The following is a 21,263-nucleotide window of genomic DNA, read 5'->3' as shown; positions in this document are numbered from 1 at the left end:
TGAAATTGGGTTAAATTACAGCAAATTGTAGCGTGTAGAATTGGTAAATAAATACAACGGACGACACCCCACCGTTTGAGTGCAGCTGGGGGGGAACATTAGGCATGATTAGATGTGGTTAAAAGTTATCATTGTTTTGCGATTTGCAACATAAACATACTGTGTAAATATCCTGTGAGAAAACCTACTTCTGTAGTTCTAGTTCATGGATTTATTTTGGTGTTAACTTCAAAACCAACTACAAATATTTACATAAAATTGTTTACATAGTTAGATCACCTCTACTTCTCCAAGATACTCCTAGTCCCGACTCTAACAGGTCGGTCAGGGTGCCCGTCCTTCACTTGCTGAGTGCAGATTCTCTGCGACACCAGACGTGTCCCTGCCAGGGACGTCCAGGGGATCCCGGGAAACCTCAGCAGGTGAACCCAACGCCTCCACGACTTGGCTTTTCCTCGTCACTTTCAACATCAGGGGCATGGCTGGCTTCATCTGCATCAGCACCCAGGAACCGTGCGTGGGGAAGGGGGGGCGTCTGTGTGTGCACGCGTGCGTGAGCGCGTGAGTGTGTGCGTGTCCACCCACGTGCACACAGGCCTTCTCCTTCATTCATCACTCACAGATTCATTCAGTTCACGCTTTAGGCTCCGTCCCCTTCAAAGCATCTGGAGGGCAGACTAGAAAGCGGAAAGGATGTGAAGCTTAATATCACTAAGATGATCTTTACATCAATGTCTAATAATGCACAGCTTTGACCTTTTATTTTGCCATCTCTGCATCATTACAGTGTAATTCCAAGTCTCCTGACTGTATAAACTATACTCGACCAGAGGACAGAACGCAAATCAAGCAATATTTTCTGTTTTAACCACAGGGCAGCACCGAGCCTGTAACTGCTCAGGAAGTGCCCTTGATTATGAAAAGGAAATTGTAAGTCAATTGCTCCTGATACAAGTACACTGATGCACTTGTGCTCATAATCCTGAAGTCAGAGGGCATATTCAGCAGCAGCGTTACTATCGTATATTACACTACAATACAAATTATGTGAGCAAGTGGGGACCACCGCTCAGGGAGCACAGGTTTGTACCTGGACGGGGAGCAAGGGTCCTCCCTGGTGACCTTCCCTCGGGTCTAAGACGACACAGCCTGGCTCTGAGACGGTGACCCTCTTCCTGCTTCGGGGGGCAGTTCGACGGCCTGAGTGTGACAGGCAGCCATGGACAAGTGGAAAGGCCCCCTGTGTGACAAGAAAGGTCACGCTGTGCCACCATGAGAGCCGTCCGTTAGCCTAAGCAGGCAGAGGCCGCTTGTTCCCGGAAAAAGTAAGACCCCATCCTCCACACAGAGTGAGTTTCATGAAAGCACTTGTCTTATGGGGTGGGAGGTGGACCGGACAGCCTCAGACCGCTCTGCCGGTTCTAAGATGCTAAGATTCTCCCCGTAAATGGGAAGTGCTCTGCACATTCCGGGAAGTGACATGTTCAACACAGAGAAATAAGCCTCAGGACAGACGGGGCAGACATGGCCACTGCAGTCAGTGAGGACTGGAGATCAGCAAAGACACACATGTAAACACGTCATCACGGAAGGCTGCTTCCGCCAGGCTCCCGCAGCTCTTCTACTTCAATACTTTGGGGGGGGGGGGTTTCAACCTTCTTTTTGCATATTTGGCTGCTGGTGGTGGGCAGTAAGATGAGCAAAGGAGAGGACTGGGGAGCTGGGTAAACCTGCAAAGTGAAAACTGTCAAGGAAAATGTCACCGCTTTGCCATCTCGTCTCCAGGACGCCATGGGGGCTGTCCATCTCTGCGAGACGGGGCACCGTTCGGGAGAACCAGACGGGTGACTTTTTGTTTTGATGTCTTTAAAGTGTTTATCCTGAAGAAGAAAAGAAAACAAATAAGCTGGTATGTTCCAATTACTGGCTGTATAGAGATCCAGTGAAATGAAAGAATCCAAGAGTGAACACAAAAATCTTTCTTCATAAAGGAAAAAGTAAAGAGTATATAGTTAATCAATTTGGAATTTTTCTTTCTGTGATTCAAAACACATTTCTCCAGAAATGGTCCTATGTCTGAAAAACACATATCCCCACTTTTCTAAGTTTAAAAATGCTGAGTTAAAAAGTCAGGAGGTATAGTTAGACATAGATTTATTAAATATATGTGAATCTGACTGCCTGCTCTATCATTTATTACACATAAAATCCCAATTTTGGAAATTCTTACAATTTTAATTAAATATTTTTAATAAAAAACTAATTTTATTAAAACTTTAAAATATAAGTAATGTTTTAGTCAGACGTCCAGACCCTAGCAATTTAACAAAAGGTTCAAACATCTGCTTCCAAAGCGGACTTAGCAAATGTTCGACAATAAAATCGTTTCTCCCCCCACACTCAAATGTGCAAAGGTTGTACAGAAGTTGCTGGAAATGAACGGAAGGTCTTCTCAGTTTCCACTCAGTCACAAGTGAGCAGAGAGAAGAGCAAGTGCCGCGATGGCAGAGTTAAAACCACAGCTGAGGGGCTAAGGCCTCAGTCAGTCCACAGAGGGGAAAGGGGGGCCCGGGAGGGGAGCAAAGGACCACCAGGGAGCTCTGCCCGCAGACCTGCTCTCTCCCGGGGCTCCTGAGAAACTGCCTGGGTTCACCTGAAATGATAGAAATTAATCTGTATCTGCTGGAAATGAAACTGCTGACAGAAATTTCAGTCACTAGGGCATATGATCATTTATTATCCAGAAACACATTAATACTCGTTAGAAATAAATTTGGAGATCTCCACATTAAGATTTCTAAAGTGCCATAAGTTTAAAGCAACAGTTTTGTCGAGACACAATTCTTACACCATATAGTTCTTTCATTTACAGGGTACAGTTCAACGGCTGTTAGTATTTCAAGGAGTTCTGAACTTACCTCCATGACTTTAGGGTGGTTCCTACGCCACAGAACCCCTCCTCCCCTCTGCATCCCCCAAACCTCCATCCCAGCCCCAGGTCCCAGCCCTAGGCGACCACCTGCGCTGTCTGCAGATTTGCCCCTTGAGGCTATTTCATGTAAATGGCACCAAACCATATGGAGTCTTTAAACTAATTAAAGCCATTTTTTAAAGTCCTAACAAAATTCACCATCAGAAACACTTCTTCAAATCTCTCCTCTTCTCTCTTTTTCAGTAATGCAGGAGACCTTCAAAGCGAGTTCAGCTTCGTCTTTCCGGCCGTGACCCGTGGTTTCGGTCTTACCCTCGGGTTTCTGCCGGCGGCTCTGCTCCCCGCCGCCCCCTGCTGGCGCTGCCCCCGCACGTTCCCAAGTCGCTCCTCGCCCTCCTGGGCCTTAAAATACTGAACAGAGCACAGGACTCTTAACGGGTGTAAAACGTCAGTGTGGTCGCTCGATGTAAGTATCCTATTCTTCTCCTAGAAATTAAAAAGCTTTGAGTCAGTCCTAAAACTCTTATCAAAACCTCGTCCAAAAATGTTGCCTTCTTAACACTTTTCATTTTTCACAAGGAAAATGCTGAACCTTAAAGAATTTTATTTCAATCCTAACAAAAGCATAAAGTTGGAAAGCTCTTTCTTTACTGTTTAAATGAATATAACTCATGAGAGATAAAGATTTTACTAAAACCATGTGTGAAGACTACTAATAAAAATGGAAGAAAGAAATATAAAAATTCGAAACATGCAGAAATAACAGTACGTTCCTCTAAGGCTTAGAACTGTGTGAAAGTTATTTTTAGTTACTTAACGTATCTATTGCTCTTTGAGTATTTCTCAATTTTTAAGTGGTTTTAAAATGGAAACTTGACTATTTTTCCTAACCTTAAGAGTTGGGGTTTTTTTTTGAAATTTAAATAGACAATAAAAGAAAATAAAATTTACAAACCAGTTTCTATGGTCTTCATAATGTAATAGTTTAGTGCTTCAGCTTTGTACACATTAAAATTATTTCTGATTTGTTACTAAAACTCCATAATCCTAGGACTAGTGCTTCAAAATCTATGCTTAGCAGTCTCAGTAGGCATTTAGCCATTTTTAAAACATTATCTCCAACCTCACAGAAAGTTTAAGAATTTTTCAGAAGTGAATGTTTGATCTAGCATGTTACTCTGAATTTCTCTCCTAGTTTTAAAACAAAGAAGACGTAATATCAAAAATTCCTTTGGGGGCAGATGAATGAGTACATTTGTTAGACTTTCAGTTATTTTACTATTATTTGTGTGCCCCAGGTAAGTTTACAGGGAGTACTTTATTCTATTTTATGGAGATTTTAAAACATATCCGTGTACCACCTAAGGCAAAGAAATTTTTAATCAGTTTGTGTGTAAATAAATAAACTTTTGAGTTAAAGGATGCAAATTGGGTTTACCATACTTTTTTTTAAATAAAAAATTTAATGTATAAATAAGATATGGATAATAAATTATGTCCTTTGAAAAATACAGAGTTTTTATGTATATGTAAAGTACAATGAAGAGAGGAATTTTGCATTAAGTCTGCATTTAGACAGAAAGCTTTGGCTTCTGAAGGTTGGCAAACATGATGAGGCTCAGGAAACCCATCCCAGTGCTTTGAACACAGGGACGGACCTCAGCATCCGTCAGCGGAGGGAGGAAGGGATGGGGCGCGGTCCCCACCCGTCACCGCACAGGAGGACGTATCATTTCAGGGTTACACGTCCTGTGTGTAAAGGAAAAGCTGGATGTGAAGAGCGTGTTCACACTGATTATCTTTACTGTATTTAAAGCATGTTTTTCTACTCACTACTGTTGGTTCCTCTTGAGCATGGCAAAACTCACACATTTTAATATAGAAAATAATGCTGGATGGGTCCCCTTGCCTTCTTTATTATGTATCACTGCCCACAAGACTGATCCATCCCATCGCCTCTTAAGTAAAGCAGCCTTCATTTCTCCTGTATTTCAAGCCTACAAAGAATATTAGCTTCCCTCATTTCTTGTGGGTTTTTTAAAACAAATATTTCTGTGCTATTGGGTCCTTTACTTTTACTTTTGTCAAAAAGTCAAAGAGAAACACTTCCTAGGAATTTCTGTTAATTAATTTATTTTACATTTGGTAAGAAGCTAGCTCAGCCCATCCCTCCTACCAAAAGAAAAGAACTAACGATTAGAGGATGCTTTCTTCTCTTGGCCGGTGATGCTAGGTGCTTGCTCTAGTCGTGAGGGGCTACCGAGGATGGGGGGCCTGTCGTGCAGGAACTACCTTTCCTTAGAAAACAACCAGTAACGCTTTGCGGTTCCAGCAGGCTTTGATACCCATCGGTGAGTCGGTCTCTGGCCTCAGATATACCGGTGTTTACGCTAGGGAGCAGCCCACATTTCAGTGCAGTGAAACACATGTTCTGCTGAAACCCGACCCTTCCCATCGGCTCCTGAGATGCAGAGGTTGAGGACAAAAGACAAAGACGGCTGGTGACAGAAGCAGCCAAGTTCAGAGCCGTCTCCAAGCACGTTTCTTAAAGCGAGGGAGAAGTTACAAACCAGAAACCTGGCTGGAGGGTGTGGGTAAAGTGAGTCTCCAGGACACAGACCTGGGTGGGGACACCTGGCCTCTTGTGGCCCCCGCAAAGCCCCCCAACATAATTCACTGCAGGAATTATTCACTGCACGGCAGGAAACCCGGTGCCACCTCCCGATGACCCGGCCGAGGTCACGGGCACGGCCAGACGTGGCCAGAGGCTCCTGTTTCCGTGCTGGGGTTTCCTGGTTGTAGCTCCTCCATCTCTTACCAGCCTGGATTTGCTCCTGCTTCTGTGTCTTGGGCAGGAATCCATCACTGGACGCGTCCAAGTGGGGACATTGAACCAGATGGCGGTGACAGGAGCGTCCCCAGCCTGGGGGCAGAGGCCCAGGGGAAACGGGGAGACTTCCGAGTGACCACAATCACAGCTCCTTCTATGCGATAGACACTTGCATCTGCTTGTGAACCAGTGGCGTGTGAGAACGTGTTGCTCCCTGAAAACCTTCCATGAATACTTTAAATGTGTCTTACATGTACAGGGACACAAAGCCCTAGGTGCCATTATATCTATGGACCTAGTTTTTAATTTCCCAACATGTGAAAGGATAACGTCAGAGTTTCACCCTCTTGCGCTTTTCTCTCTCTGCACCAGAGGGCTGGGGCCTGACACGATCCAGGGCTCCGGGGACGGCGCTAACCCCTCCCCGCCCTCAGCAGTAAATAAACGGGAAGGAAGCAGAAAGGGCTCAGCCTGGGTGTGCGGTTGCTCCCGCTAAACCGACCTTCTCCAGCAGAGTCACGCACCGTCTCCCGAGAATGAACGTCAAGGTCACCCTGGGCTACCCCGAGCCCGGCCCGCACTGCCCCCCAACAGAGCGGCCAAGTCAAGGAACAGGGGTGAGGCCACCGTCACAAAAATCACGCGGGTGCGTCCAGCGTTAAGGAGGCACCTGACCACAGCGGCTGCTAATTTGTGGAAAAGTCCAGTTACTGGATTTAAACTTGAAACTTACCATTGCCCCCCGTGACACATTCCAGATCAGGGTGCACAGCACAAACTCATGCTGATCTTGAGCACATTAGTGCTTCCTACAAATACAATAAAAAGTTACATGGATATATGTATTTATATACGCATATGAAAAAACCGATATAATTAATTCCTTTAAACTTTGCTAAAAGTATGAAAACAGTTTATAAATACCATTTTTAAAAGAAAATCATTTTTCCTATGCAGAATATAACTAGGGTCTAGGGTCTTGAAATACTCTACAGAAAACTCTGGTGAAAACACTGAATAACATTTCTATTAAAAAATCTAAGTGTATGAATGAAAAGTAAAATATTTTAGTGACTATTACCCACAGAAGTCTTTCAAACTGCATTTTAATTCTTAGATTCTACGATCTAAGAAAATCTCATTTTTCGTGGTAGAGCTTACAAATGAAATACAAAAAACTGAGGTTAGAAAGAGATTGCATTAGTTACATTTAATGCCATTTAAAAAGCTGAGTCAAAATTGAATGTCAGAGAGCAGCGTTTATTGTACACGTGCTGGGGCTCGTTAACGGTGCTGGAAAACTGAAGTGTGAGGTCGGGGGGTCGGGGGAGCCGGTGATCACGGAGGGGCCGGGGACAAAGGCAGGTTTCCAGTGACCAGTGGACCTGACCCTCCACCACGTGGACTCCTGGACCGGGGGCAAGTCTCATGTGAAGGTTTCCTCACAGCCCCATCTCGGCTACGCTGGTCTCGCATTGCAGGGTTTGCCCTTCCTCTCTCCTGGGGGGTGGGGGGCAGAGGTGTGTCTGGGGGGCAGGGAGGGCAGTTCTGCTGGGCTCCTCAGAGCTGGCCAGGGTGGAGGGCGGGCTGTGGCAGAAGGTGGACAGCATCTTGGCTTCTCCTGTTCTTCCTCAGCTTTATGGGGAGGGGGGTGTCTTTATTTGGTAAAAGGCAAAATTTCAGACAGAACTTCAGGCACACGTTCACATGCACCTACAAAAGCAAAACCCAAAGCCAGATACACATAATTTTTGGATGGTCATTATTCTGGATTGCTCCTGTGATTTTTTTTCTTAGCTAAGAGATAAAGAGATAAACTTGCTGCAGTGCATGAGAATGGGCAGGTTTTCATATCATTTATTTTCCTCCAAGCAGATAAGAGAGCACATTGAACAAGGTGGCCACCCCTGTCCTTCCCGAGGTGAAGACACCCATCCTCCCCAAGCCGGTCTGGTACCAAGCCTCTGTGCAGAGTTTTGAGGATTCGTCTTATTTTCCCAGAAAGTCTGCCGGCTACACCAGTGTTTGAAGCCCCGCAGGATTTCTGGTCACCTCACGGGAGGCAGTGACTGACCCCAGCAGAGTCACCGGCCCGGGGAGCTGCCGCATCAGCCCCAGGTCCTGTCTCAGCAGCACCATTGGCAACAGTGCCATTCCCACGGGGATAACTGCAGACCCAGAGGAAAATCTCGTCTCAGCAGCAGGTGCAGTCAGTAGGACACTTGAGCAGAAAATGCAGAATTAGGAGAAAGCAGTGCCCGTTTGTGGAGAATCAGGCCCAGATTTAGAGTCTAACCTGGGTCTCCTCCTGGCACACACTCACGCATCTTTCCACGGAGGCCCACTTTGTGTTAATATTTGCATAACAGCAACAACAGCTCCTGCTCTGATTTTCATGGTAATCAAGATGCCCTTGTGCCTATTTTACAGATGAGAAGGTACAGAACAAACTCCAGCTCACCCAGCTTGTAACTGTGCCAGTTGTGTCATATTCTGAGCCTGTCTACTGTAACCATGTCACATCACCAGGCGGTAGAATTGGAAGGGGTCCCCAGATTGATCACTGGCATAAACTATTTCCAAATCTATAGCACAGAAACCAAAATTGCAGAGGGTATAGGGAACGCACAGCTGTACCCCCATTGTGGGTGAGTAGGAGGCGTTCTTAAGGAAGGAACTCTCTCTTGAGGCTGTTGTCTGTACAATGCTTATAATCTGCTGAGTAACACACACTTGGAGGCTCCCGTACGGGTAACTGGGCAGGTGAGCACAGCTCTCCTCCCACGAGGACCGGGATTTAAGGCTACATTAATGGTAAGCAAAGTTGATGAAAAACGCGTGAAGACGACGCACAGGATTCTCTCAGTAGATCTACATAAAAGACCCCTCCATGGGCACAGGGACCTTCTAGAATTAGCAAACAGCACTAACTGTTTTTCTAGCATTGAGTATGCAGCCAACGCTATTTCATCCCCAGGAGCATTTTGAAGGCAGTCCACGACCTCTGGGAAGTTTGGACCTGTTAACCATTTAATCATGCAACACTTACTTGGAAAAAGGAGCCCTTTCTGCTGTTTCATACAGCTTCTCCTTTTAGCACTCAAGCCCCATTAGGTAGTAGGCAGAATAATACATTTCTTCAGTTTCCCCTCCATTCTAAGCCCAGTATAAGAAATATGGTCCAGAAACCTACTGAATGTTAAAATTGCTGGCTGTGGTTCAGATCGATTAGGGAAGAGCTGACTTCACAGGAAGGCGGCCGAGAAGGGGAGGATGGAGTCAGCCTCACACTGTCACCTTCACGGTGCATCCCAAAGAGCTTGCTCTGCCCCGGCCACAGTGTCTTCACCTGTGAAGTGGGGGAGGCTTAACCCAGGCCTAACCCAGGCCTGATTTCCAAATCCCTGACCTCATGAGCAGCATTTCGAGCCCAGGGCTCTGACCGCCTGGGCCTTTGCGGCTCCTGAACAAACCTTCCCGGGGCGAGTGAGCAACAAAGTGGCCTGGATCCAAATTACTTGCCCCCAAAGTCTAAGCACCTCGGGCTTTTATGTCCTCGAGCCCTCACCGGTCCTTTTGGTTGTTACTGTGTTTTTTCCCAACAGCCTGCAAAGTTTAAGTGCAGGAGGCCTGAGTGAGAGCTTCGGATAGCACCGAATTCTGTGGAGCCGCCAGTGGCTCCGTTTGGAGAAGGAAAAGCTCACAGCTGGGGCTCCCTCTGTCCTTTTCTCCTCCAGTTATAACAGGTTAGTAGCAAAGCGACCCAGAGACTCTGCTTTTACCTACATACTTTATCTTGTACAAAGATTGGACTGAAGCAAATATTTTAACACAGCATTTGTTCATCTTGAAAGGTGAGAACCTGGTTTTTGTTATATTATTTTCAGTATTTATATGTTTTGTTTTTCCGATAGAAAAGGCAGCAAAAGATAATAAACACAAAATATTAAAACAAGAAATTTAAGATTTCCTGAGAGGTTTTTAACTTAGAAAATTTAAAATCAGGTATGTATTTTATTTTTCTATGCCTAAATTTGTTAATAACTTGAATATTTCCTCCCTGGAAAAAAGAAGAAAGAATTCAGAAATCACAAAGTAGTGCTTGCAACTTAATTAATATTTTGGTTTTCTACATCAGCTATAATAGATACAAAATGTCCATAATTCCTCAAATTCTCTATTGCCAATCTCTTCATTGTCAAACCAACTACATCAAGATTAAAATCACATTAAGATAAATACAATTCAGTATATTTATGCTTTTGCATTAATGAGACAATTTCAGGTCATAGGGAAATTGATACTCAGATTATTAATTACTTGCTATAAACATCATATTTACTTCACACAAAATGTATAAAATGCACCCCAATTTTATAAGAAAATATTTTGAAAAAATGTAACTTGTATTGAGAACAATTTTAAAGTTCTGGGAATGCAACCTAATCCATTAACTCTGAAAGGAAAATATCACATCACAACGCTAAAGAAACTGTGTCTCATGGTTAATACGGACATATACTAGGTAACAAAACAGAGCATATTTGCTGGAAAATTGTCTCACACTATCCACGGCCATTGCAAGGGCAAACAGCGTTATTGTATCTAGTGAATATTAGGAACTAAAAAGCCACATTATAAAATAACTTTGATTGACATTTAATGGAACACATGAGCGGCAAATATAGCAAGAAAAATTTATTCAAAAAGGCGGCAAAATAAAACTTTGAATGAGTTCCTAAACAGGTAGTTAAGAGTGTATGTAGACAAAATTTTTTAAGTTACAAAGAATACAGAAAAAAATAATTTTGGAGGAAATATGATGTCATGCTGCACATGATTGAAAGCAAATCCAGCCCCACTACTAATACAAATAGGAAGAGGAAATAAAAAATAACACATTTCAATACAAACTGGTATTTCAGAATCATCATTTGTAAATACGTCATGAGCAGAATAAGCGTGAAAAAAGAGCATCAAAATTTCAATCTTCATCCTCAAAGACTAGAAAACTCTCATCTTCAAAAGCAGAGACCCGCCCTCGAGGAAACCCAGGTGAGCCTCTCGTCATCGCCGGCTCTGGCTGGCTAATGCCACGTGTTTAAGGGATTAGACCACTACCTCTTGATATTCCGCCTTGCATGAAGCCTCAACTCCCACGCTGGTCCCCGGGGCCGCTTCCTTCCCCTCCAGGTCACTTCAGAAGTCCAGTCTCGCGCCCACCTGTTCCTCTCCTCCTTCCTGAGTCCTCCAAGTCACACACTGAGTTCCATCTGCAGCTCACAGCTGGCCGTAGCCCGTCCGGAATTACGGCTAAATCAGTGTGTCCTCCAGACACTTGGCACCAAGGAACTCAGCCGGGGCTTTTGAAAGCCGACAGGACTGGCTGCCCACACCGCCCTTTGTCTGCGGACGGCTCCCCGCCATCTTCATTCATCTGCCGTTTTCTTGGACACAAATATAAACTTCACTTGAGATGCTTTCTTCTGGTACAGTGTTTCTTCTTGTAATCGACACATTGGCCATTCATGACATTGACAACATACAGCTCTGTCTTCTCTCTCATGTCCGAAAGTTATAACCCGTTAAAAGAGGAGTCCACCTTTTTTTTTTTTTCCTTTTGGGAAGCACAATAAATATCAAAAGACTTGGCCATGCTTGCTGTCTATAAAAGGCAAAAATTAGCTTTCCTGCTAGCATCCAAATTTATGTAAACCAATATGTAGCTGGCACAGTTTATGCTCGAAATAACTCAGTTTTCCTCGTTAATCTGAACACATAAGAATTGATCCATCTGTATATTGTTACCAGTTGTTGTTAGTACATTTTCATGTCAATGGTTACTAAACTCTGCAATTTTCCTTTATCTAGTACTCAAGTTTCTAAAATGTTGTGATTGTGGCCACTGTGGAGATTATTTTGTTTGTTCTTATTATGTTGATAGATCCACTAGCTTCTTGCTTCTCGTTCTGATTTCTAGAATCCTTATTATTTATTCAGGTTTCAGTGGGCAAAATGCCACTCAGAAAACTTTGTTCCTAATTCATTTTACTAAATCATTACTATGGAGTATCTACCTAATATTGTAGCAATGCCTCCGTTAATTTTGAGCCATGGCTTATGATACCAATTAAATAAAAAACTAAAATGCGAAGGGAATAACTAAAATTCTACCTTTAAAAAAAAAAAAAGCAGCAATTGGTTTGACATCGCAGTCTTGGCTAAGTTACTGAGGTCACCCCACCACCAGGACGTCCCAGAGGGGCCTTGTCCTGCATCACCCTTTGCAAAGGCTCGAGACCCTCCTCTCCCCACCCCTGGGACTCAGCGGGCCCCCAGGCGGACAACTGTCAGGCCTCCAGCACCCTGCCTTGGGGACGAAGGTCCCAGCCTTGGAAGGGACACACAACCTGAGGGCCCTGAAACCAAGCTTGGTTAGTGTCATGGCCTCAGCAGTTGCGGGGAGAAGGGAAACAGTCGTGGGAAGAGCGGGTGCACAAAGCCGTGTGTGGGGGGTGACCCCAGGGGCCTGGGTTCTCATGCAGACAGTGTGAGTGGGATGAAGAGCCTGGTGGTCTGGGGCAAACCCGGAGGTAGAATTTGGCCATGGGGGCTGGAGGACCCTGAGTCCCACACCCCTTCACCCCACAGGGTGATACGCGGCCGGAAGAGGAGGGGCTTCAGCTACGGGGTGTAAGGGCTCCGTTCCAAACCCCAAGCCCGATCCCTGTGGCCGAGGGAGGGGAGACGGCTGGGGAAGAGAGTGGTCTCGCCCTGCAGCACGCGGAGCTCTTGGGCCTCCCCATGGATGCTGGGGGTGGTCAAGAAGCCCACCGCGGCCCGACAGAGAGAATCCAGAATGTTCCGCTGGGTTGGGGGGTGGAGACGATCTCAGATGGCTGCAGGTGCGGTGCGGAGTCTGTGCCTGCCTTTTGCGTCCAAGCTCCACCCAGGGATGGAATCAGCCAGGAGCCACTTGCTGGGACTAAACTGGGGCCAAGAGGTGAAGCTTAGAGCAAAGCCCTTTCTGATCGAGCGTGAGGAAAATCGCTGACAGAGCAGGCAGAATGGATTGTACTGCTAGGTCGTGGGTTTCAACGCTGAAAATATTTGAGCCAAGACTGTAGGGTCAGTGGTAAGAAAAGACGTAGAGAGGATTTGTCCACAGAATAGGAGTTTGGAGAGGACAATTTCTAAGTTTCCTCACAATAATTTTAGAATTCTTCCAGCCTTCTATGAACTTCTATTACTTTTACAGTCTCTTCCTATTTCACGCTGGTTTCAGGTAAGTTATCAGGCCTCTCCACCTAGAATTCATGGGGTGGGTGCCATATTTCATTTTCCTTTTGTATCCTCAGAATGTTGAGCACAAAACTGGAACTAAGTATTGACTGGCTGATTGATGGTTTGGTAGGTTTATGTTGTTAGTGGGCTTTCCTAGTATGAAATTACTGTACCCTCTTCTTTCCATAAGGCCACAATTTATAGTACTACAACAATTAGGGCAAAATGTTAGGAAATGGTGAACCTGGTTTTAGGCTTATGGGAGTTGAATCGTACTGTTTCTGCCGCTTTTTTCAAAGTAGAAAAGGTTTAAAGACCTTAAAAGAGCTAGGTGAGTGCTGCGTGTTGGCCGCATTGGCTGCACTCGTCAAGGTGTTTCAAGAAAGAACTGGTCTCAGGAAAGACTGGTACAGAACACAGCAAGCAGATATGAAAGTGGATGGAGAAAGTCCAGAAATGTGGAGCCTTAAGGAAAGGAAAAACCCAGCGATCCCAGATCCGAGCAGGAACAGAGGCAACCAGGAGAGCCTTCCAGAGCAAAAGGCGTAAACCCTGCCCATTTGGTAACATGACTAAGAGCACGTGGAGGTGTGGCCTCCACAGATATTTCGGGGATGAAACTGGCAGGGGGCGGGGCGGGGGTGGCGTGGGAGGAAGCCCAGCAAGAATGAGGGGTGGAGGAGCCAGGGTCCCGAGGGCAGGAAAGCAAAGAAAGTAAGCAACTTTGAGAATTATTCTTGAAATATCCTCTGGGTGTGGCTAGTGGCATATGGAAGTGACCAGAAGCACGTAGGTCAGAGACCTACTAAGTTTTTAACAGCCTTATTGAGATATACTTCCCGGACTGTAAGAGTCACCCATTTAGTGTATACAGTTCAGTGGCTTTTAGTGCAGTCGCAGAGGGGCGCAGTCCTCACCACAATTGATTTTGGGCACTTTACTCACCGTAGAAAGAAACCCCGTGCCCACTGGGGGTTACTCCCACTTCCTCCCCTGTCCCCAGCCCTCTCCCAGGCCATCCCTGATCTATTTAACGTCTCTGTAGATTTGCCTGTTCTGGAAGCTTCACGTGCGAGGAATCATACGATATGGGGTCTTCTGCGTTTGGCTGCAATCATGTGGCACAACGTTTCCAAGTCTCATCCATGTTGTAACCTTCCTTCCTATGTAGTCTTCCTTTTAAAGGCTGAATAACTTTTCGTTGTACTGCTACACCACATCTTGTTAATCCGTTTATCAGGTCATAGTCATTTGGGTTTTTCCCACTTTTTGCCTTTTTGTGTATAATGCTGCAATGGAGATCCATGTACACAAGCTTTTGTGTACACATGTGTTTTCAGTTTGGGGGGTATATACCTAGGAGTGGAATTGCGGGGTCACGTGGTAACTCAGCTTAGCTTTGAGTAGCTGCCAGATTGTTTTCTAAAGTGGCCACACCGCCTTGCCCTCCCACCAGCACTGTATCAGGTTCCAACATCTCCCGCCCTCTGCAACACCAGCTATTGTTCACCTTTTCATCATGGCTGTCCGAGCGGCTGTGGAGTGATTTCTCATTGTGCTTTTGACTTGCATTTGATGAGTATGCTGAGTATCTTTTCCTGTAAACCTTCTTTGCATCTCTTCTTTGAAAAAACGTCTATTCAAATCCTTTGCCCATTTTTAAAGTGGGTTGCCTTTCTATTGTTGAATTGTAAGAGTTCTTTATATATTATGGACATTAAACCCTTATCATATTGTGATTTACAAATATTTCTTCCATTCCGTGGTTTGTCTCTACACTTTCACGATAATGTCCTTTGAAACACAAAAGTTTTTAACTTTGGTCAAGTCCAATCTATCTGTTTATTTCTTTTGTTGCTAGTGCTTTTGGTGTCATATCTGAGAAAACAATGCCAGCCTATGAGGCTATCCCACTCTAAACACCTCTAGCAACTTTTAATAGCCATAAAGGGCTAGGTCTAGCCACATAAGAATTGTTGAGTTGTGTTTTAAAAAATCAGAGATACAACACAAAAATTATTCTGAAAAGAGTGAAGTACTGAATCTGCAGATGAAAACAGCATATCTTTGTTCAGAAAAAAAAATAGAGGTCAGTCACTGAGACACATCCTGGTTAGGTTATTGAATTTCTGTCAAATTGCAAGGATCATGAACATTTTTTCCCAACATACAAGCAGAAAAAGGAAGTCATCTACCAAGGGGAAAATTCCTTTTAGGCTTTTAGTTTTCCAACAAGCAATGCCAAAGACCAAGGGAAAAAAGTCCACAAAACTGAGTAGGAAAGGAAGTGTGACTGCGGACTAGTACACGCAGCCAGCCAGCTTGTGACTGGAGTTTAAAAAATAGTCTCTGAGTGTCACCCATGTCACCAGAAAACCATCCAAAAGTCTGCGATTATTTACATGTTAGTCTATCCTGTTACGGATGTCCAGTTGCTCTGCATGTTTCCCAGTACGGACTGTGAATCCCTGGAGGGCAAGAATGTCTCTCTTTTGCTCTTCGTAGACCTGGCTCACAGGAGGCACTCCACCCTGTGTGGAGTGGTTGTAAGTATATGTGTCCTGTGACAGCTCTGCACCAGCCTCTCCCCGTCTGACTCTTGGAGTTGACGTTAGTGCAGGTCAGAACCCCCAGAGGGCTCAGGGACACTGATTCCACAGGTCTGGGTGGGACGGCACCTCTGCAGTCCCAGGGGCTACTGCTGGTGGTCCAGGGCCACACTTGGAGGGACACTGCTCTACGCGGCGGTCCCAGCTCTGGCTGCACCTGGACATCACCTGGGGAGACTACTGCTGGTGCCTGGGGCTCCCCGAGACGTAACGATTCGATCCATCGGGGAGAGGGCTGAGCACTCAAATGACTCCCTCGGGCACCCCGTGCCTGAGCTGGCCCTCCTGTCACACCTCCTACGTATGGGCACAGGACACAGGTATCTTCATGGGAATAACGACAGGTGAAGGCAGAGACTTCGGCAGGTGTGTGGGTCACTTTCCTCCCCAGCATCTCTCATAGTGACAATAATGAGCGACCAAAATGTTGTTTGAATAAAGGAAGGAATGAAAGGAAGAGTTGGGACAAGTCACAAAGAGGAATTAAAGTGCAGTCCTTGGTGGGAGCCCCCCTCCCTCGCACCCTCCCATCAAGCCCAGCTTTGCGTGGGCGACGGCATCTCCCTCCCCCAGAAGTACCGACCTGCCCCACGTTACCTTCATCTGTGTCACCTTGTCTCCTAGACATCTCAGAGTTTGGACCCGGGGTTTGGGATGCTCTGTAATGGCCACGGCTCCCCTGGGCAGGAGGGTGGGAATTAGGACCAGAGATCCTGTCCCATGGCGGGGGCAGGGGGGGACTTGGAGGTCGCATCGGATTTTTTTCCTAAATTTGTCATCATTGCAAACAATGCACATGCCTATTTCTTGAATAACTGAACTCCTTTATGTAAAGCCTGTCGAATGGAGTTGACAGAAGTCACTCCCGTCCAGCTCCGCAAGGGCCTCCTTCTTGTGGGTTCCGGGCTTCGCCTGACCCCGCTTCTCAGCAGCCTCGGGCCAGCGCCTCCAGCGTGCTTTGTCTCCAGGTGGGGCCACCTCTGCGCCGCCTTCCACCTTCCCGGCTGCTGCCTTAGGCACCTGTGCCACTTCCGCCTCTCGGCTCCACCTCCGAGGGCTGGAAGGTCCCGGGTTCTTTCCTGAAGCTGCTCCTCGCCAGTGATCTTACCCAGAGCTCTTGGGCGGACCTGGGGGAGGGCAGGGGAGGGAGAGAGGATGGGCAGTTCTCCCCATTACGTGGTGCGTATGTGTAACACACAGCAGAGAATTCATAGCTAACAATCCTCGCTGTTGTAAAGACAACTTCTGAATCACCAACAACTTTATTTATTCAAAATACATGGAAACAAGGACGATTTCTCATTCAGAGTCTCCCAGAATTTCATGACGGATTCAGCTGGAAACAGGACAAGTCCATCATTCCTCAGAACTTCCATTTCACTCGGGGAAGCCTGCTCTAGGGGCTGCCCTCTTTTTGGTCTTAACATCTACAGCTAATCAAAAGCCTGACTGGGTTAGGATGAAAGAACCCTGTCCCACTGCATTCCCACATTCTTCCTTCTTCTTTCAGTGTCTTCCAAGATCTACTTTGAACTGGAGTGTTGTATACTGTTCAGGGGCCCTTTGACCTGTTCCCATTAAATCAAAAGGAAACTGGGTCTCAGCCTTCACCCAACAGCCAGCCCACTGAAGTCCGTGTCCAGCACCCCTACCAAGGAGGTGGTGATTTCCAGGAGTTTCCTTGCCAGTCTGTCTATACAGCTGACTGCTAATCCAGTCCAGATTAGTGGGTAATTCTGGAATTAGACTCTTTGAGGGAAAGTGTGTAAAGGATGGAAGTTTACAGGGAATTTTACCGACCTTGGAAGACAACACAGAAGTTCCCAGCAGGCGGGAGAGGAAAGGAGAGGAACTAGCACGGCCCCAGACCCCTGCACACCCCTCCCTGTGTGGGCAGCCCACGTGGCACCTTGACTTTTCCAAATATTGGGAGAAAAAGCAGCCAAGGTTTTATGTGAGAACAAAAGCCCTGAAGCACTCCAATTTCCGGTGGTTAAACAAAAGAGGACACACACCAAGAAAAGCCAGTTCAAATGCGTGTGAAAAGCTGGACAAAAGAGAATCAGCATTTAAACGGAAAAAAAAAAAAAAAGGAAAAAGAGAAATGATCTCATTATTTGGATGTGGCATAACTTCCTGGTAGGTGTGTTTTCATAAATTCCTTGGGCATCCAGGGATGGGATGATGTTATAAGGCCCACATCCCTCAGAAAGAGAACGGACCTGGCCCTGCATCTTCTCCAAGGGATATTCATCCCGGAGCACGATTCGCACACAGATGAAGCTGCTCTCACCACAAGCACGGATGCTGTGGGCCCGAGTTCAGCATCGGTGGGCCTGGAGCCCAGAGACACCCAGATTTCTCGGCGGGCACACAGCCCCCCGGGAACAAGGGCTGCAGCAGAGCAGGGCAGGTATTCCGTAAAACTGCCCATCAAAGAAGTCAGTCAGAGTGGAGTCAGGGAAAAGCTGCAAATTGATTCCAGACCCTGCTTCTCTTAGGCCATCCTGGAGAGAGTGGCTGAATTTATTGAAACCTTCCCGCCAGGGTGACTCCTCCAATCACTGCGCCCTGGTCTCCTGGGAACAGGGTGGGGGCCCTGGGACCTCACCTGAGCCCCAGGGGCACCGGTGGGGCAGGTGAGACGCAGGGTGCAACCTGAGGGCCGCAATGGCCAGCCACCTCCTTCGTGTCCTGGAAATCCCTCCCCAGGCACGTTTTATTGGGCATCTGGATATAATCCTCTCCCGGAAATCTTAAATTGACCACGTTTAGTCACATCTGAGGAATCACGCTGAACAAAGAGAGGTGCGTGAATACTGGAGAACGACAAAAGCACCAACTTTGTGTAAGAAAGAACTAGATGCATCTCAGGTTCTCAACTGGCATATGAGACTCAGATACAGAAGAACTCTAATGGAATAGTCAGTTTATTGATAGCCTGATTGCACTTGAAAAGGAATAAACAACGCATCCAACCACGTGAAGCGACTGAAGATTTGGTGGCGAAGGAAGTGTTATTACACGTGTCTGTAACTGAGGGACTCCCGTGACCCACGGGTGTGGACCCTCAGGTGACAGTGGCCTGGAGGAGAGCCTCGTAAGGCCAGGCTTGTGCAGACGGCTGACGTGCCAGGTGACAGAATCTACACCAAAACGATCTTCAGGCCTTGAGCGAGGAGCCAAAAACAAACAGATACAATTTATTAGAGATAAAAGTTGAAAAAATATAAAATTCTGATTTCAGAGTCTCACAAATAGTTACACAGTTCCGGTGCAGATAGCAACCAGCTTGGGAGAAAGGCTTGAGGATGAGTTACAATTGCTTCAAAGAGATAGACAGAGGCAGCCGCGGCTAGAAACACAGAGTCCCCGTCACGGGTCCCTAGAAGCCCTGGCCGCTCGGCGCACGTGTCACACGGGCCGTCCTGGGCCCCGCATGCCACCCTGCCCCACGCCTCCTGCTTCCCCTCCTCCTTCCCCGCTGCCCAGACGCTGGCCACACCGACAAGTACTGCTTCCCCATTAACGAGGTCTCTCCCACATTCCAGCTTTAAAAACATGACAACCTACTCATTTCAAGGCCAAGTTCAAATCCCGCCTTCCCTGCCTGGCTCTCCTCTTCTCGCAAGGAGGTGAACCTGCTGCCTCTGGCCATGGACCCCGCGGCTCGGGGTCCTGGTGACTCTCAGCTGCGTCATCAGAGAGGGTCTTGTCTGAGACCCTTTATTACACTTTATGGCTTCTGAACAACTCTGTAGGCAGCTGAGGCTATAACTGTATTTTTACATAGAGTTTGCATTTGTCATATAAGCCTATTCCTATTATGGGGAAGGAGGGAGGGAAGGAGGACCCAGTGGCCAGAATGGGTCCCCCAACTCCGCAGCTCCCAGGAGGAGGGGTTCCAGACAGTCGGTCACATGTCACACAGTCCATGATGCTGGCGTCAGTTATGAGATTATAAAGCTCTGCATCAACATGACAGTGAATCCCACCCGCCTGGAGAGAGTCAGGCTTGTGCTTGTCGACTGACAGTTCTCAGTCTGCACGGATGTGCCCCTTAAAATACCGAGCACCGGGCTTCCCTGGTGGCGCAGTGGTTAAGAATCTGCCTGCCAATGCAGGGGACACGGGTTCGAGCCCTGGTCTGGGAAGATCCCACATGCCACGGAGCAACTAAGCCCGTGAGCCACAACTACTGAGCCTGCGCGTCTGGAGCCTGTGCTCTGCAACGGGAGAGGCCGCGACAGTGAGAGGCCCGCGCACCGCGATGAAGAGTGGACCCCACTTGCCGCAACTGGGGAAAGCCCTCGCACAGAAAGGGAGACCCAACACAGCCAAAAATAAATAAATAAATAAATAAATTTATAAAAAAAAAAAAAAAATACCGAGCACCACTGTGGTCGTGGCCCCTCCACCTGTGCGTGAGGTGGGTCTCGGACACGCTGGCAAGGAGAACCTCAATCCACAGGGCAGGAAAACTAGGTGCAGAGAAAAACGTGTCTCTAAGCCCAGCAGTAATTTACTAAAAGGTCAGGGGGATATATAAGCATTTTCCCCCTGAGGCATATGTAGACAAAACTAGAGAAAAATGCAAGTATAAAATATATTACATTTCAAGCCAGTAAGCGCTGGTTCAAAAAGATTTAAAGAGGTGCGGCTGCACAAGTAAGCTTGGGAGCGAGTCTGCCCAGCTCTGCCCCCGAAGCCGGGGAGGACTCGGGAAGGGTCAAGTCCACGAGCAGGGTTTAGATTAACAAACCCAGTTTGTTTTGGAAGCAAATTTCTTCCAGAATGTCTTAACGGGTTATTACTATTCTACTGATTTTCTCTAATCCCTACTTTTTGCTGGGACTTCAAATTTGCCAACCGTGGCAGTTTTCGGGTCTGTGGTTTATGACCATGAACCCAGCGGGCGTAGCCCCACTCCGTCTGGCTCCCTGGGATGGGGTTTACACACAAAGACAAACTTTTATCCGAAGGGGCTCCTGGACATGGGTCTAGCCTGAGCCACCGTCGCTGTGCAGAGAGCACGGCAGAGCTTCTCCCATAATCCTTGAACTTGGACGTAAATACATCAAAGGTTGGATGAGATCTTGATAAGCTGTGGGAACAAAACTGGGATTTGTTTACGACACCACCCAACCCAGGGATCTGAGGGGTCACCTGACCCAGGCTGACGGTGAAATGTACCCCAGTCTGCAAACAAGATGGTTTTGCTCAGTGAAGGGCATTGGCCTGTGAACACTGCATCAGTTTAAAAAAGTCTCATCTCACCCCCCTGCAGGCCCCACCCATGAAGTCCTTGTAAAGGTTTACAGAGCATTTGGAGCTCTATCGCAAAGACAGATTGTTGATGGAGAATGTCAGGCATTCTTCCCTATTTCCTACTTCGAATTTATTATTTTCTCCTTTTAAAATATTTTTTGCAGAGTGTAAAGTTTGGGTCAAGCCAAAACCTCAATCTTTATACTTTATTTCTGAACATATTATGAGTAGACAGTTGAAAATAAATGTCGAAGCACTTGGTCTCTTTTAACCAAACCAATAACAAAGAATTTAAAATAAACTTTCCGAGACGCTTATCAATTACACGATGTACAAAAAT

General features: G+C 46.5%; 1 long non-coding RNA gene across 2 annotated transcripts in view; it reads right to left on the bottom strand.

Moving 5' to 3' along the window:
* Positions 1-284: 284 nt before the first annotated feature.
* The window catches only part of LOC132374254 (uncharacterized), a 79,636-nt gene continuing 58,657 nt past the window's right edge, over positions 285-21,263 (bottom strand). Inside the window, exons 2-5 of one of the 2 annotated variants that reach the window (XR_009505612.1) lie at positions 6,496-6,571; positions 3,245-3,418; positions 1,091-1,240; positions 285-677 (exon numbers count right to left, since the gene is read on the bottom strand). This is a non-coding gene — a long non-coding RNA (uncharacterized LOC132374254). Of the gene's footprint in view, positions 678-1,090; positions 1,241-2,615; positions 3,419-6,495; positions 6,572-21,263 lie in introns of those variants that run through there. The other variant, XR_009505611.1, reaches the window with a different exon arrangement.

Source organism: Balaenoptera ricei, chromosome 11 (genome assembly GCF_028023285.1).
Source record: "Balaenoptera ricei isolate mBalRic1 chromosome 11, mBalRic1.hap2, whole genome shotgun sequence".
NCBI classification, from domain to species: domain Eukaryota; kingdom Metazoa; phylum Chordata; class Mammalia; order Artiodactyla; family Balaenopteridae; genus Balaenoptera; species Balaenoptera ricei.
The sequence above is the reverse complement of the archived record's forward strand: the minus strand, read 5'-3'. Positions and strand labels throughout refer to the sequence as shown.